The sequence below is a fragment of the Leptonychotes weddellii genome, chromosome 4 (assembly GCF_054177405.1).
Source record: "Leptonychotes weddellii isolate Sample4059 chromosome 4, ASM5417740v2, whole genome shotgun sequence".
Classification (NCBI taxonomy): domain Eukaryota; kingdom Metazoa; phylum Chordata; class Mammalia; order Carnivora; family Phocidae; genus Leptonychotes; species Leptonychotes weddellii.
Genome location: NC_138372.1, coordinates 6,133,930 through 6,149,746, shown reverse-complemented (window position 1 = coordinate 6,149,746; position 15,817 = coordinate 6,133,930). Strand labels below are relative to the sequence as shown.

The 15,817-nt window shown below is 55.4% G+C and overlaps 1 long non-coding RNA gene across 1 annotated transcript; it reads left to right on the top strand.

Moving 5' to 3' along the window:
• The first annotated feature begins 14,097 nt into the window (after positions 1 to 14,097).
• LOC145721079 (uncharacterized) lies at positions 14,098 to 15,817 on the top strand. The gene is made up of 2 exons (XR_014144545.1): positions 14,098 to 14,585; positions 15,167 to 15,817. It is a non-coding gene; the product is annotated as an uncharacterized LOC145721079 (long non-coding RNA).

Genomic DNA, 15,817 nt, shown 5'->3' with positions numbered 1-15,817 from the left:
AGAAGAAAAAGCAGGCGAAGGCTTTAAAGTGCGGCGAGAGGAAAGCGCCGGGGGGCGGGGCCGGCGTGCCCGCCCCGCCCCCTCGGCCCCGCCCCGCCCCCTCGGCCGCGGCTCCGGCTCCGGCTCCGGCTCCCGCGCGCCGGGTGCTGTGCGCCCCAGGGGCGGGCGCGGGGCTCGGGGTGGCGGGGGCACCCCCTGTGCCGGGCGCTCCCTCGGCCGCCCCGTCCTCCGCCCGCGCCGCCACCCCACCCGGAGGCCGCCGCGGCCCGCGGGGCGGCACCGGAGCTTCGGTCCCTCGGGAGGCGTCTTTGGGAAACGCCGGGCAGCCTCCGCTGGGCGAGAGGCCGGGGTTGCAACACCCGGAGGGCCGCGGCCGTGCGGGGGAGGGGGGCTTACTAATAATAATTTTTTAAAAGCTCTTGGGAGGGTGGGGGTTGTTTCAATAACTTTGGGACCAAGGCCTTGCTTGCCTCATCTGAAATTCCCAGCAGTTTAAAGTTCCGTAATTCGAAGGCGCAGGAGAGGAGGACGTAGGCCAGCAAGATAATGCAGGGACTCTCCGCCCTGCCCCCTCCCCCATGCGTTTCCCTTTCGGTACCCACAGGGACTGGCGGGGGTCTCTGAACTCCCAGACCGCCCCCCGGCCCGGGCTCTTCAGCTCAGAGCATACAGCAGGCGGCGCTCCACGAATGTTTGTTGAATGAATGAGTAAGCGATTGCCTGGTAGGTCCTCCACCCCCAGGACTTATTATAGAGTGTCTTGTGGCTCTTGGCTCCTCAAAGGAATTTTCCTCCGCAACCCTCGAACCAGAACGTTTTAAAGAAATTAGTGTTGGGGCGCCTGGGTGGCTCAGTCAAGCCTCTGCCTGGGCTCCAGCCCCACATGGGGCTCCAGCCCCACATCGGGCTCCCTGCTCAGTGGGGAGTCTGCGTCTCCCTCTCCCTCTCTCTCTGCCCCTCCCCTCCGCTCGTGTTCTCTCTCTCTCTCTCAAATAAATAAAATCTTTAATAAAAATAAATAGGTAATAAATTAGTGTTTTAAGAGCAAAACCTCCCTGCCTTTCTCCACCCCTATGTGTAGTGTCCATTGCATTATCGTTATTGGAGCTGTAACATGAAATGTGGTTTCCTGTTATTTCATCTTTACCGTAACGCTCTAGGGCAGGACTGTTGTTACACTCCTAAAGTGAGGGACCCTACCTGGTACAAAGGCCCTGCTGGATCAGAGCTGCAAGCCCAAATGGATTCTGTGACGGTTTCCAGTTTCTCACTTCCCTGTGCTGAAAATCAGTTTTGTTTTGAAATAAAAAATTACTAAGACTGGGGTGCCTGGGTGGCTCAGTCTGTTGGGCATCTGCCTTGGGCTCAGGTCATGATCTTGGGCTCCCTGCTTCTCCCTCTCCCTCTGCTGCTCCCCCTGCTTGTGCTCTCTCTCTCTCTCTGTGTCAAATAAATAAAATAAAATCTTTAAAAAAAGAGTGAGCCTCAGTGGGCATTCTGGCGGCCCAGTTAACACTCCTGGTTCCCCTTGTCTAGGAACCCAGGCTGCTCAGGTGGACAGTCATTGTCAGCAACCCAGGGGCGGCTGGGATTTAAAGAGAGCCCAGGACTCCCTTCAGCCACTCTGCAATGTGAGAATTGTTAGTTGTCCCAGCCTGTAATAGCACTTGGGAGAACTGTGAAAACATCCGGGATGGCAAGGGGATCTTGCCAAGTTACCGGTATACCTTGGAGTCGTCTAATTCCTAAAAAGTACAGCCCCTTCTGTGCTTGGGATCTCTCCCTTGGAGGAGTAAGCATGGTGGAGAGTGTTATACAGGAAGTGTGCGCCCCTCGCCTGGTGCTGCCCTCCCCTGGAGCCGGAGCTGCAGCCCCTTGGCCCCAGGGCCATGCTGCTGTCAGCCTCCTGAGTGGGACTCCTCCAGGCTTCACCTCTTATTCTGGAGGAGACCTTCTGGGGCAGACTGGGGCAGACTGCGTGTAATTCAAGTGGCGGCATCTGTTCAGCGAGGGCCAGAGACCCCACCTTTGAAGTGAGGGCCCTGAAACAGATGGTTCCCAATTAGGAGTCCTTAGCCCTCCCACTCCACCCTCCTTCAGCATTAATCTTGAAATCTCAGCTCTGAGCCAGTCGGGTAATTAGATCCTGCTGACCTAAATTTCCCAAAGGAATCTCTGGGGAGTGAGCCTTCCTCTCTGCCAGGGTTCTGGGCAGGTGGGCAGGACCATGCTGCAGAGCTGGTCATCCAGCCGTGACCCACTGCGGCGGGGCGCATTGTTGCACAATCCTGGAGAACAGATTGTGAGAAAGGGGCGTATACTCACCCTATCAATGCTGATGCTATTGTTTGCTAAAAAGATACAAAATCTTGAAACATTGTGACATCAGCTGATAAACCCAGGAATCTGAAGACTGACTCAAGTCTTAAACTAAGTATCTGTGCTCCACAGGGGGTGAGTAGGGAGGGGGTGGCTCTGGGCTCCTGGTGATGCCATCACCCGACTCCACCCCCACCCCCACCCCCACATTTCATCACTGGCATCGTCACACACAATTTGTTCCCTTCTGTAATCTGTTTCAGGAAAATGACGGGAAGAAATTAGTAGATAGCAAATTAACATCAGCTACTTTTTCTGATGATGGAAAATCTGTCCAGAGACAGTTTGGACACCTTTGAGCCCTCTGAGCTGAATCTGCTGCCCTGACAAGCTCTTATCTCCTGGGGCGGCGGGGGGGGGCACCCATCATCCCTGGGTCCCTTTTGCCACCTGGAGTGAATGGACGGACAAGGGATTTGGAATTAGACAAATCCCAGCACTGTCATTCACTGCCTGTAGGACCTTGAGCAAGTTACTTAACCTTTCTGAGACTCAGTTTCTCCATCTGTAGGGTAGCTCTATGTTATCCCCAGGATTTGCTGGGGAGGGGAGGGGCAATCATCCAACAAATATTGAGTGCAACAACCATGTGTTAGAATGAAATCAGAGGTTTTTGAGGAATCTCAAAATAATAAATGCATTTTAGATATTATTATTATTATTATTGAAAAAAAAAAAAAACAACAAAAAACTTCCCTGGTAAAAGCACGGATCCATAACATGAAAGTGTGGCAAGACCCACCAGAACTGAAAGAACACTGAAGCATGTTAACAAAATACCCATTCCTCATCCTTAACATAAGCTATACTTATCTCATGAAGTGAAATTGAAATAGAGGGGACCTTATCTTACAGAATTTTGATCTTACAGCCTTCATGAATTAGTACACTGGTTGATTTCATAGACTCTTGGCCTTAAAAGGCTCTTGAGAGGGGGAGGGGGGTTGTTGGTCTCACGCAAGGTCATGTATTGTTAGACAGCGACACCTGCTGGCAGACTGTGATATTGCAGTGTAGCTCTATCAGACATTATTAATCATCTAGAATAAAGGGAAAGATGCAAAGCGGAGTTTCCGTAGCTTTAAATGAGACACTAGGTGATAACGAAGATTGAGGAGATTTCCTGTGGTCTTGAGAAGAGGTGATCTCGGGCTTGTGACACTAATTATTGCAAAGGTTTTCAAAAACACTTCCAGAGAAGTAAAAGTGAGCAGGCTGTGATCTTGGTGCCTATCTTAACTCTTTAGCAGAGTGTTTCAGTGTATTTCTTTCCTGTGGGACAACATCTTCAATATTATAGAATTATAAAACCCCATAATAGAAGTGAAGCACCCCTCCAAGTATTTATTCATTTGCTCCTTCAGTATTTTTTTTTAACTTAAATAGTGAGGGACTGAATGAACAAATATTGAAAGCACTATTCTACATGCTGGAGGGAGAATAGTAAACAAAACAGACCAGGTTCCTGACCTTAGAGAATTTCAAGTTAAGTGGGAGAGGCAGATAATAAACAGTAAGTGAGATCATTTCAGATAGTAACAAGCGTTAATAAATAATCACTTTATGTAAACTTGCTCCATGGTCTATTTTTCTTTGGACAGAGAGCTGTTATCAGTGGCCTCAGTTCATACTTTCAGACTCTGCATAAAAACTCTAGAAAGGTCATCCTTCTGTTCCCAAATGACAGAGAAGAGACCTCCAATAGTAAGGGACTCGTTTTTCTTTCCTGTCCACCACAGCAGGGCTTGCTGTGTTTGGTAGACACCTTGAAAATGGGTCCAAACCTCCTGGTCCAGCCTCTCTGCTCCATCCTCACCTCAGAGTGCCCCAGTCCCCAGCCAGGGGGTCAGCCGCCTCACTCCCTCAGCAAGCAGTTACGGGGAAGGAGCTATGTGCTTCTCTGTGCCAGGAGCTTGTGAAGTTAGCATTGATCCCACGGGGACCAGTATGAAGCATCTCCAAGAGCTTGGAACATTGGTCCTGCCACCCTTCTGCACAGAGCCTGGCCCATTCTGCTGGGCTGTTTCCTCATCAGGGATGTCCTGAATCTTTCTCTCCAAGGGACATCAGATTGGAAGAAGGAAGAATTAAGGCATCCAAACCCATATGGCGGCCATATATACAACATAGAACATATATATGTAATATATAAATACATATATTACATAATGCTTACAATATGCCAGGAAGTGTGCTCTGTGTTTTAAGTGTCTCACCTCTTATGATCCTCCTATGAAGTAGGCACTACGATTATCTACATTTTACAAGGCGGAAGCTAGGACACAAAGTGCTTAAGCAGATCACCCAGAGTTGCCTGGCCAGGAAGTGGCAGAGCCAGGACTTGAACCCGGAGCGACTTCAAAAGCCCCAGCTGTATGTTGGCCCAGGCCAGATGGATGTCTGTGAATCCAGGGCGCCAGGGGCACCACGTGGCAGAGAGAAGGTTAAGTGCTGCCTTGTCAGCCTGCGGAAGGGGTCAGGTACAGAACAACAGCCAAGTGGGGGGACCCCCCCTCCAGGGGGTGGCTCTACAGCCAGGTGGAGTGTCAGCGGGGTGATCGAGAGACGAGTGAAGGCCCAGAAGGCCAGCAGTGGGCCCAGCTCCAAGTTCCATTCATTTCACCCCCTCAGTGACTCCCCACACCATCTGCTCCTTGTCCACTCCTCGACACACCCACCCTATGCCATGTGCCCTGGGTTGAAGAGCTTGTCCCCCAAATCCTTGCTCACCCACACATTGTGAACATGCTCTTATTTGGAAATAGGTCCAAAATGTCATCCAGTGAAGATGAGGTCATACTGGATGAGTGTGGGTCCTAATCCAATGGCAAGTGTCCTGACAAGAATGTGATGGGATGTCCGGGATCGGAGGGATGCATCTACAAGCCAAGGATCGCCGACAGCCACGACAAGCCGCAGAGGCCAAGAAGGATTCTCCCCAAGAGCTCTCTGAGGGAGCATGGCCTGACTGACGCCCCGATCTTGAACTTCTAGCCTCCAGAACCGAGAAAGAATATATGTCTGTTGTTTTAAGCCGCTCAGTTTGTGGGACTTTGTTAAAGCCGCCCTCGGGAACTGATGCACATGCCCTCCTCACCTGTCCCCATCACCTGTCCCCTGGTTGGCTGCCACGGCCTCCTCCTCCACCTCCCCACCGGCACTCACGGCTCGTCTGATCCGTTTCACACTCAGCAGTGAAAGTGATCTTTGCAAGATGCATATGGTGCATGCACTCCACTCATGCTCTTCAAACAGCGTCCAGGATTCCTACCGCCCCCCAGGCTCTAGGTGGTCTGGCTTCTGCAGCCCCACCAGCCAGCCCTGCCTGGCGCCCTGTCCCACCTCTCCCGGCTCCGCGGCTTTCCTCCGAGTCCCGTGCTCCCTCCTGCCCTGCAGCCTCTGCGCCTGGATTTCTGTCCCTTGCCTGGTTCCTCCTCGTGCTCCCAGCTCCCATCCTACCCGACCTGGTCATTGCCTCCTACTGCACACTCTCCCATGTACGCCCCCCACCCCCACCCCCTGCACTTGTCGCAGGGAGAATTTTACACTTACTTTTCTCAGACCAAGGGCATACAGTGGGCCCTTGTAACAGTCAGCCGGACTGCCTAACAAGCCACCCCCAAACTCAGGGGCTTCCAACCACGATCATTTATACTCGCTCACATTTCTTGGGCGGGTCCTGCCGGGCCTGACTGGGTGACTCTGCTTGGGACTTTAGGGCTGCCTGGCTTGACTCTTTGATCTTCTGTGTCTGTCCATCCTGGGGCTCAGGCTGCAGGGGCACCGGAAGCCCCTGGGAAGCGCTTCTGCTGGCAAAGGCAGAGGTGTGGAGAAGGAAAGCTCAAGACTGCTTTGAGAGCACATTTCAGTCTCTGCTAGAGTCCTGTCTGCTCACCCCCCAGGGGTCAAGACTAATCACATGACCGAGCCCAGTCTCGGGGTGTGGAAGGAGCTCCTGCAGTGGGTGGAGTGGGGGACAGTAAATATTTACTAAACAATAATCTAATCTCCTACAGTCCTCAATCAATATTTGTGGACTAAACACATTTGTTTGAGCAAGATTGGTCATACGGAAAGAAAGGGATAGTCATTAGAAAGGGACAAGCGACAGAGAATTCCAGAATTCTTGGGAGGGTCTTAGATGCTCTGCTCCCTTGCCATGGCCTCGCTCTGGTTCTGGCCTTCAGGGAAATGTCTCTCAGAGACCCCACAACTGGTGGCATTATGCTCCTGGGGGAGAACACAGGGCACCCACCACCTTCCCTGCGGGGTGAGAAACAGCAGCCATGCCTCCAGCCCGCGGCTGCTGTCCCCCACCCACCTGCATCCGGCAGGTTGGGGGGGGGACCTGCTCACCCTCCCTCGCCTTGCGGTGAGAGAGCCCCGTGTTCCCCGCCCCTGAGACCCCCTCCCCAGAAGCAGCCACGGTGCGGGGGCGGGGGGTGGGGTGGGCAAGCCAACACTTTCCTTCTTCACCTGGAACATTAGCCAGGGAGCCTTTGGCTCACAGAATACCCCAAGGTCAGCACTGTGGGAAGGGAGGATCCTTGAACATCATGACAGCCAGGTGGGGAAACTGAGGCATACAGGCATAAGTGACTAGCTCAAAGTCTCAAAACTAGCTGGCACAAAAGCCAGAGATTAACTTCAGTGCTTTAAATTCCAAAACTGGAAGCAAAAATATTTGCTGTGTCTCTCTTTGTATCACTCAGAAGTTGCCTTGGGCAGCCCCCTTCCTTCCTCCAGAGCGAGCCCCAAGCTTAGCCCAAGACCCCTGTATAGGGGACTATTATTATCATTATTTTTTTATTATTATTATTTCTGTTGCACAGGTAACTCGGAAAGGCAGGGTGGCCAAGTGGACTGAGGCACCCAACCAAGAGGGTTGAATCCCAGCCCAACCATGACTTTAGGAGAATCACCTGATCCCTTTGCTTTAGGCCCCTCATCTGTGAAAGGGGGATAATAATAGAGATCACGTGAGTGTTCCAGCAGACCTCCCTCTCCCCCACCCCCCCCACCTCCCGCCTTTGTCTTTTCTGTCTCCAGACCCAGGCATCCTTTTGACAACAACCCAACCTGCTCTGCAGGTGCGCTGGCAGGCTTCCACAGGGGTCAGCGAGCTGTGACCCTGGGCGCTCCTCTGACCTCCTGCGTGGGGCTTGGGAAACTGCGGGACCCTGGCTGGTTTGCGTGCGGACAGCCCAGAGGTGCAGGTGGTCCCTGCCCATAGGGGCAAACCTTTGCCTAATGGGACGTGGGGGCCAAAGGAGAAGTTCTTGTTTCTAAAATGCAATTCTAGGGGTACTTTAAAGAAGGGGACTTCTGATGACACATGGCCGACCGAACACTCCTCTGTCTCTCCCCCCAAAATGGGGTCTTTCAAGCATGAATGCATGAGGACAAAGCGGATGGGCACAAAGACAGCTGATGGGGGACGGCAACAACATTTCAGAGCGGGCAAGTGGTGGTGGGCAGAGCAGAGCCAGTGCCTGCGGGGGGGGGGGGAGGGCACTGAGAAGCCAGACACCACACCCTGCGGGGCTGGGGCTCGGGGGCTCAGGAGGCTCAGGAGGCTCAGGAGGCTCAGGAGGCTCAGGAGCTGCGGTCCGGTTCGGTCCCTCCCTCCGCAAGCGGCAGGAGGCTGCAGAGAAGGGGGATTCCTGGTTGAAAGTGCACGTGAAGGAGCTGGATTCACAAATCCCTCCTGACCAGGGGCAGCCAGGCTGTCTCCCACCCGCCCTGGAGAAGCGGGTAACCAACCTAGAGGTGTCCTGGACTACGGATAGCGGGCGGAGTGCAGGGGTGTGGGCGAGGGGCATGCCTCGCTGAAAACAACCAGGTGAAGCCTGAGTCTGCCCTTTGAACTGGGACCTCACCCCCTCCCCCTTCTCCACTTCCCAGGGCCGCCTTCCCCCCACCCCCCCACAGAAATTCCTGAGGGAATTATCTTGGGAAATGGGCCTGTCCAAGAGATTTGGAGGGAAGGGCCGTCTGGGTGGCTCAGTCGTTAATTAAGCGTCTGCCTTCAGCTCAGGTCATGATCCCAGGGTCCTGGGATCGAGCCCCACATCCAGCTCCCTGCTTGGCGGGGAGTCTGCTTCTCCCTCTCCCTCTGCCCCTCCCCCTGTTCATGCACGCGCACTCTCTCTCTCAAATAAATAAGCAAATAAAATCCTAAAAAAAAAGGAGATTTGGAGGGAAGAATCAGTAAGGGGCATTAAAAGACAAGGTAATACTTAACTACAGAAAATACACACACGCACACACACCAGAGAGGAAATATAACCATAGTATACTACATGGGTCAGCTGTAAACAATATTTAGAGAATCAAAATAATGGACACAGTGACTACCTGACTTACCCCAACACTGTGATTTAACTCTATTCTGAAGTTGGGAGGAGAGTGCAGGTTCTCATCAAGATGATGATGATTATAATAATATTAATGGCCAGCACTTACTGAGAGCTGCTGTGCCAGGCTCAACGTGCACATGCCGGGCCACTGCCTGCGCCCGGGAGCCTGGGGCGGGGGGTGGGACTACTACGCCCACTACAGATAAGGGAACTGAGCATGGCTGAGGTAAGGAACTTGCTGGGGGGTTGCACTGTCCTACGTGGCAGAGCCTGGTTCGGGACCGGGGTGATCTGACTCAAAAGTCTGCGTCTTAATCTTTATTCTGTGTAGTTTCTTAGACTTGAGACATTTAGCTAAGGTCAAACATGAAAAAAAAAAAATGAAACGGGAGTATAGGCAGGCTATTGAGAAATATGGCAATAAATATTCAAAATAATGGCTAAAAAGAGTTGCAACTAGTCACCTCTTGGGTGTTACCACTGGGCGTGGGGGGTGGGGCAGGAAATTGCTGGGGTGTTTGGTTTTGCTTGTGGCCCTCTGGTATTTTAAAAACTGTCTGCATGTATGATTTTGATTCAAATACAAATCAAATCAAGAAAAGGAGCTTCAAAGGGCACAAAAGGGATCTGCAGTTTCCCCGCCCTCCCCGAGAGACAAGCCCAGATGGGGCCGGCTTCCTGTGTGTCCTCCAGCCAGGCCCACGCTCACCTGGGGCGGGCACACCACACCCACCCGGGTCCCCTCCTGCATCTCTCCCCTTGTCTGTTTTGGAGATGGCTTCCATCTGGGCACAAGGGTCTCTCGAGTGTTCCACTGCGTACCTGTGGCGGCACACCTAGCCAGATCGGCCAGCCGCAGGGGGCCTTGGGGGAGCTCTTCCCCAGGTGCCTAAGGACCTGTGTGGAGTCAGTCACCAAGTCGGGAGCAGAGCCATCAAGCCCAGTGGACTTTCGTCCCAGGCAGAGTTCAGAGACCCCAAGGGAGAGCTGCTGTCCCGGCCACTGTTGACACAAGCTCACGGAGGGATCTAAGTCAGTAAGCCGGGTGGCCCTGAGCATCAGAGCCTCCCTGCCCCCTTCTTGTTTTATGGGTCATCTGGTTACCCTTGTCCTGGGAGGTCTATGTGCCACGGATGCCCAGGGCCTCTCTGGAGGAGTGGTGCCCTGGGATGTTGGATCAGCCAAATGCCAGTCTGGTGCTCCCAGCTGCCCCCAGGAATCCCCTCAGGAGCAAGGGAATCCCCTCCCTGTCCTCCACCCTGTCATTGCTCCATCCCCCCAAAGAGAGAGAGGGCGCCACATCTGCTCAGTATCCAGGAAGCTGAGTCTGGGTGAGGTCCCCAGGGTGCCCACTCAGAACCCAGAAGGAGGAGGACTGGGGTGGAGTGAGCTGAATTTCCTTTCTATTTAAAGAAAAAACCCAAGTCAATATTTTTAGGTGCCAGCTAAGAAGTAGCTTCCTCTGCACAGGGTCTTCCTCTGTGGTGTAGCGGAGTGGTAGCTGACCCAGCCTGCAGAGCTGGGGGCGTGGGGGGAGAGGAGGAAGAGGAGGGGGAGGGAGCAGGCGGGGGTGGGGGTTTCCGTCTCCCTGAGCTGGTTCAGGATAGACGCTGACATCTGGTTTTAAGTGAGGGGCCTGTTTTTTCCTCAACCAGTGGGTTTGGGTTTGCCTGGAGCTCCAGAAGAAACCTTCAGGAAATTGGTGGCAATTTCGAACCCAGGCTCCTTCTAGCCTCTGGATTTGGTTCAGATACCAGACCACCCAGGTGGCTGGTACTTCGCAAGAGTGGGCTGAGCCCTGTCTGGAAGCCACATCTGGGAGACACTCCACAGCGGATGCTAAATCCAGGGCCATCTGTAGGATTGTCAACCTGTGTTTTTCTGTGCCCAGCAGGGCCGGCTGCAAGAAGGTGCTCGTGTGTGTGTTTGTGGGGGTGGGGGGTCAGCGCTGTCTCCCAGGGCAGCTGGGAAGGACACAGGGACTAGCAAAGACCCAGAGAGAAGCTCTGCGCACCCCCCCCCATCCTCCCACCAGAGGGTTCTGAGCTTTGGGGCAACGGAGAGGGAGGTGGGACCTCAGTTGTACTGAGCAAGGCACACGGGCTGAGCGAGGGCAGGGGAGAGGCTGAGCGGCCCACCTGGGCTGGGCTACCAGATGGACAACTTTGCTGGTGACCCGGGTCCACGGCTACCGTTGTGGCCTCCGTTCCAAGGACACCGAGAAGACTCTGTGTCCTCCAAGGGCCCAACACATATTTGTGGGGAATGTGAAATCCGAACAGCTGATTGGTGGCCCTGCAGCCGCCTTCCCCACGTGCAGCACCTGAGAACAGGGGTTCAGGGGGTTCCAGTCTCCTGAGTGAGGGCCGCGTCTCAGGCATGCCCCTGGGAGACGAATCCCAGCACACAGGGGATCTGCAAGTGTTAGAGGAACAGGCTTGGCGGGTGGGCCCGTGGCCCCGGCTTTCGCGGCGGCCGAGCCTCTGGCCCCCCTGACGTACTGTGGGTCTCTCGTGCGAGGGCCACGCTGAACCCCGGCTCTGCGCCTCCTTCCCGGAAAGCAGGGTTTGTCATCCTGGTTAATAGAGGAGGAAACGGGGCTCACGGCGGTCAAATCAGCCCCATTGCTTGGCAGCCGAACAGCAGGGCCCGGATTTGAACCCATATCTTTCTGACTCCAGGGGCCAACTCTTCACCTCCCAACGTGCTGTCTCCTCCCAGGCGTCTTGCAAAGGCCAAGGACAGTGGGGATCCCGTGTCCTCGCTTCCAACACCCTGCTGAGGGGGCAGAAATGTGCCCCAGGCGGCGGGGAGCATCACCCGCTGCTGGGCCCGGCCTCGGCCTGAAAGGAGATCGGTGTTGGCAGCTTGGCCTCTGAGAGCAGGAGCGGGCGGTGTAGGCAGAGCTGGCTGACGCTGGCCTCTGGCTGACGCAAACCCGTGGCCACACGGCCTGGGGACCTGCTACCGATCCGGTCACTGACAGCGTCGACAAGCACCTACTGGGCGTCAACTGTGTACCAGGCGGCGGGGGCCATAGCAAGGAGGAGTCGGCCCTTGCGGGGCTGATGGGGAAGGTGCCAGGTGACAGGTCACAGCTTGGTGTGGAAAGGGAGGCCCCGGCCGCCCCCTTCCCGGCCGGGCCCCCGACATGCATTGCTGTTTGTGGAATGAATGACTTTGGGGGTGAGCTGGTTTGGCAGTGGGGCTGACCCCCTTCCTGGGGAGCCCACACACCACAGCCAGACCTGGCATGAGAAGCTCCTTGATGAGCCCCTCCGCCCGGGAAGTGATGCTCAAACTGGCCCCCCAAAGCACCCTCAGCCACCTCCGGTGGGAATATTTTTGAAGTCGCGTGTTTTATATTGAAAAGGGATGGAATTTTGCTTTTTGCCCAGAGTGGGTTGCTTTAGCGTAAAAATATTATTTTCGTTCAATTCTTGCAGCAGGTTTTTTTTTTTCCCCCTAGGATTTGGTGTTTCATTGGTCCCGTGTCTTCAGGTCTTCCCAACTCTGGAGGTGACCCAGTCTGAGAAGCTGCGACCGATCTGGGAAAATGTCCGTGCTCCTTGGCTGGCTTCAAGGCCTGAGGGCCTGGCCTGTCACCTCTGCTGTCCGCATGGACCGCCGGGATGATCTTCTCCAGGAGCACAGGACTGCATGCGCCCCCCGCCCCCAATTCAGGCTGCTTGAGGCCCCCTGCCTAGGGTTCCCTGGGTGGCCCCCCACCTCCTCTCCAGGCCTATGTCTACTCATCCTTCAAGACTCAGCTCAGCACCCCCTCCTCCAGGAAGCCCTCCTAACTCCCAGGTAGGGCTCAGGGTACTGCCTGTGTCCCCCGTGATGCCCTCTAGTATCGGGCTTCTAATTTCGTTTTAGAATGATGTTTCCAATCTGTCCACACTGCATTATGCAGGACTCTTTGATTGCAAATGACAAAAGTCCAATCCGATTAGTTTAAGCTGGAAAAAAGGTCAGATCGGGAGGCTCACAAAACCGGCAAAGGCATTGGAGGAACAAGCCTCCGGGCGACAGGGATGTTAGGACCCCTCTGTGCCTCTTGTCTAACTGGCTTCTCTCTCTGGGCCAGGGGCCCTGGCTGCCTGCTTCCCAGGCAAACACACAAACAGCTCCTAGTCACAGGAGAAAACACTCCGTTTCCAACCAGTTGCAGGTAGAAAAATTCCAGGGACGGTCTATCAGCCCAGGGCCCAGGCTTTGGGTGTACACGCCTTCGGGTAATTTGAGCAGAGCCGTGAAAGCAGCTCTGGAGGAAGGTCTGGGCCCATCGTGGAAACCTCGGGGGGCTGGGGCAGGCCTGGGCTGTGGGTCGGGGAGGAGGGCTGTTTCCACCCCCCGGGCCTGAAGGGGAGAGACACACGGGGAGACAATGTTGCACCAGCCGGGGGACCTTCCTTCGAGGACGTGGCCGTCCTTCGCAGCTGGGGTGATGAATGAATGACCCACCCCACTCTTGTCCTGTGAATGGACCCGGCGGGAGCCAGAGATGCAGCCTGTGAGACCAACCTCTCAGGGCCTAGGCTGGGTCGGGGGAGGCCGGGAGGCCACTGGAAGCGGGAGCAAACAGATGGAGGGTGGGCGAGCAGAAGACACCTTGCTGCATCAGCCTGCCCCCTGGTGGGCCCAGCCTCCGGCGCCTGCCCTCCTTCTGGAACGGGTGTGAAGGGGTGCTGGGAAGGTCGACGCCACAGTCCTGCAGCCCCTCAGCGCACACTGGGCCGCTGGGGTCAGGGCCTACAGGGGGGTCTCCTTTCTTCAGGGTTTGGCACAGATAAGTACACAGTGGGTGAGGCTACAGCAAAGCCGGGCAGAGCTGAGCGCCGATGTGTCCGGTTGCCTGGTGGGAGGCCTTTCTGCAGGGTGTGGGGGCAGGCGGAGGTATCCTGAAGTCAGGCCCTGGGAAGGGGCCCCGGGGGTCGCTCTGCTGGGCTGGGCCGGGCCGAGCCGTCTGGGGGACCTGCCTGCCGGAGGGGAGCTGCTGAGTGAACCCCAGCATGGGCGCGGGAGGACAGTGCGGCCTGCAGCCTGCTGAGGGAGAAGGGAGGGCAACACAGGAGTCCCTTGTCGGGACGAAGGAAGCCTGTTTCTGGAAGGGTCACCTGAGCGCTGGTTCTCGGGAAGCTCTCCACCAAGGGGCCCTCAGAGGGGAGGCCGCAGCCCAGCCCACAGCTGCCTCCGTGTTCCCTGAGGTCCCGCCCAGGGGGCTTCCCGCCTCAGGGGACCGGCCGTCCCAGCCGGGAATGTCGCCCCGTTCAAGAGACAGCAGCTACACCTCCTCGGTCCCGGCCCCCTCTGCTGCGTCTTGGGGTTTGTGAAAATCCTCCCTGGCAACGCACGGGGTCCCAAACCCCCACGTCTGCAAGGATCAAACCCTGGCCAAGAAGGGGGAAGGTGCGGAGGCCTGGGGTTGGAGGCACCGAGGGTAATCTTAGCAGTTTGCTGCGGGGGAGCCGTGTCTGTGTTGGAGACCGGAGGCCACTCCCGGGTGTCTCCCCGGTAACTCTGCTCTCGGCACTGGTGGGCGTCAGGGCAGGCCGCCCGCGGCACTGGGCCTGTAAACACGGCCCTTGGTCTGGGTGTCGCGGGGGATGACGGCTTCTGAAATAACTTTATAATTAGCAAACCTTTCGGGTGGCTGTTTCCTTCTCTGGCACGCGGAATAACTGCTGAAATTATTATTTCTATTAACCAGACTGCCCTGATTTCTAAGGACCGACAGGCACCGAGTGAGACGTGTAAAGCTTTCCACAGGTGATGGATCCATGTGGGTCTGGGGCCATCGTGCCCTTGGGGAGTGACCCACCGGGCTGACGCAACACTCCAGGGGTGAGCCACACCCCCCATCCCCCTCCAGCCATCTGTTCAGAGACGGGCCCTACCCAGAGCCCCATAAGGAGAGAAGGGGCAGAAATCTGACGAGGAGAGGGAGTGTGGGGCTCGCCTTGAAGCTACATCCACGCACGACTTGACAAAGTCTGAGAACATCTCAACTCACCACATCCAAGAGAGGGTGCAGGGGGGGAGGCTGGCGATGGGGTCGGGGGAGTGAGAGGATTCTCCAGGCACCTCCCGGGGGAGCCACCGCGATGACCCACGCTGGACACACCAAAGCTGTCCCCGGGCTCCCGGGCGGAGCCATGAGCCCCACACCCTCTCTTCCTCTGGAGTCTCAGGCCGTCCAGACGCTGTGAGCTGCAGGGGGCCACCTTCCCTCGCAGGAAACCTGTCTGTCCACACAGTACAATTGGCCAGGTTAGACCCAAGACACCCAGGTAAATTAGAATTTCAAATAAACAACAAATAATGCTTTAGTATTCTCTGTCCCCAATGCTGCATGGGCCATATGTCTACTAAAATTGTATTTTCGTTCTTTATCTGAAATTCCAATTTGCCTGCATGTCCTATAGATGTCCCTGCTGACTCTGACGACCCTAAGGAAAGCGAGCTGAACTCGGTCGGCTTCTTGGCGACACGGCCTGACTTCCCTGAATCTGGGGCCTTCCACGGACAGGAGCCGGGCACTTCCTTGTTCTTTTGGATCGAGTCTGAGTTGGGTGTCTGTCACTTGCAACCAAAGGAGTCCGGGTCGAAGTAGCCAGTGATGGCCACAATTCGGGGGAAAAAAGTAACCTGGGAGTCCAAGGGCTTGAAAACCCACAGAGTAGCACCAGGGGCTCAAGAACACTTGAAGGAGGATTTCTGAGGCTGGTTCCCTGGCCTGCATCCCGGCAGGTGACCCCAGCTGACCTGCAGCTTTCCCTCCTCCTCCTGCCTTCAGACTCTCCCCTCCTTTTCTTCCTGGGCCGTTGATGATTGCTGTGGTTATCACTGCTGTCCTATCGGAGTCTGTTGTCCGATTACAAAATAATTCATGTTTACTGGGTCATTTTAAACCCCACATCTCCATACATTTAAAAGAATTTTGCTGTATAAAAACCTCTCGTTACAGCATTATCTCCAGAGGGCAAATGCTAGAAATAACACCCATATTCAGTGACAGGGATAGGAACGTTCATTAGGACGCTTCCGTTCCATGGGCTGTAACGCACGTGTGGAAA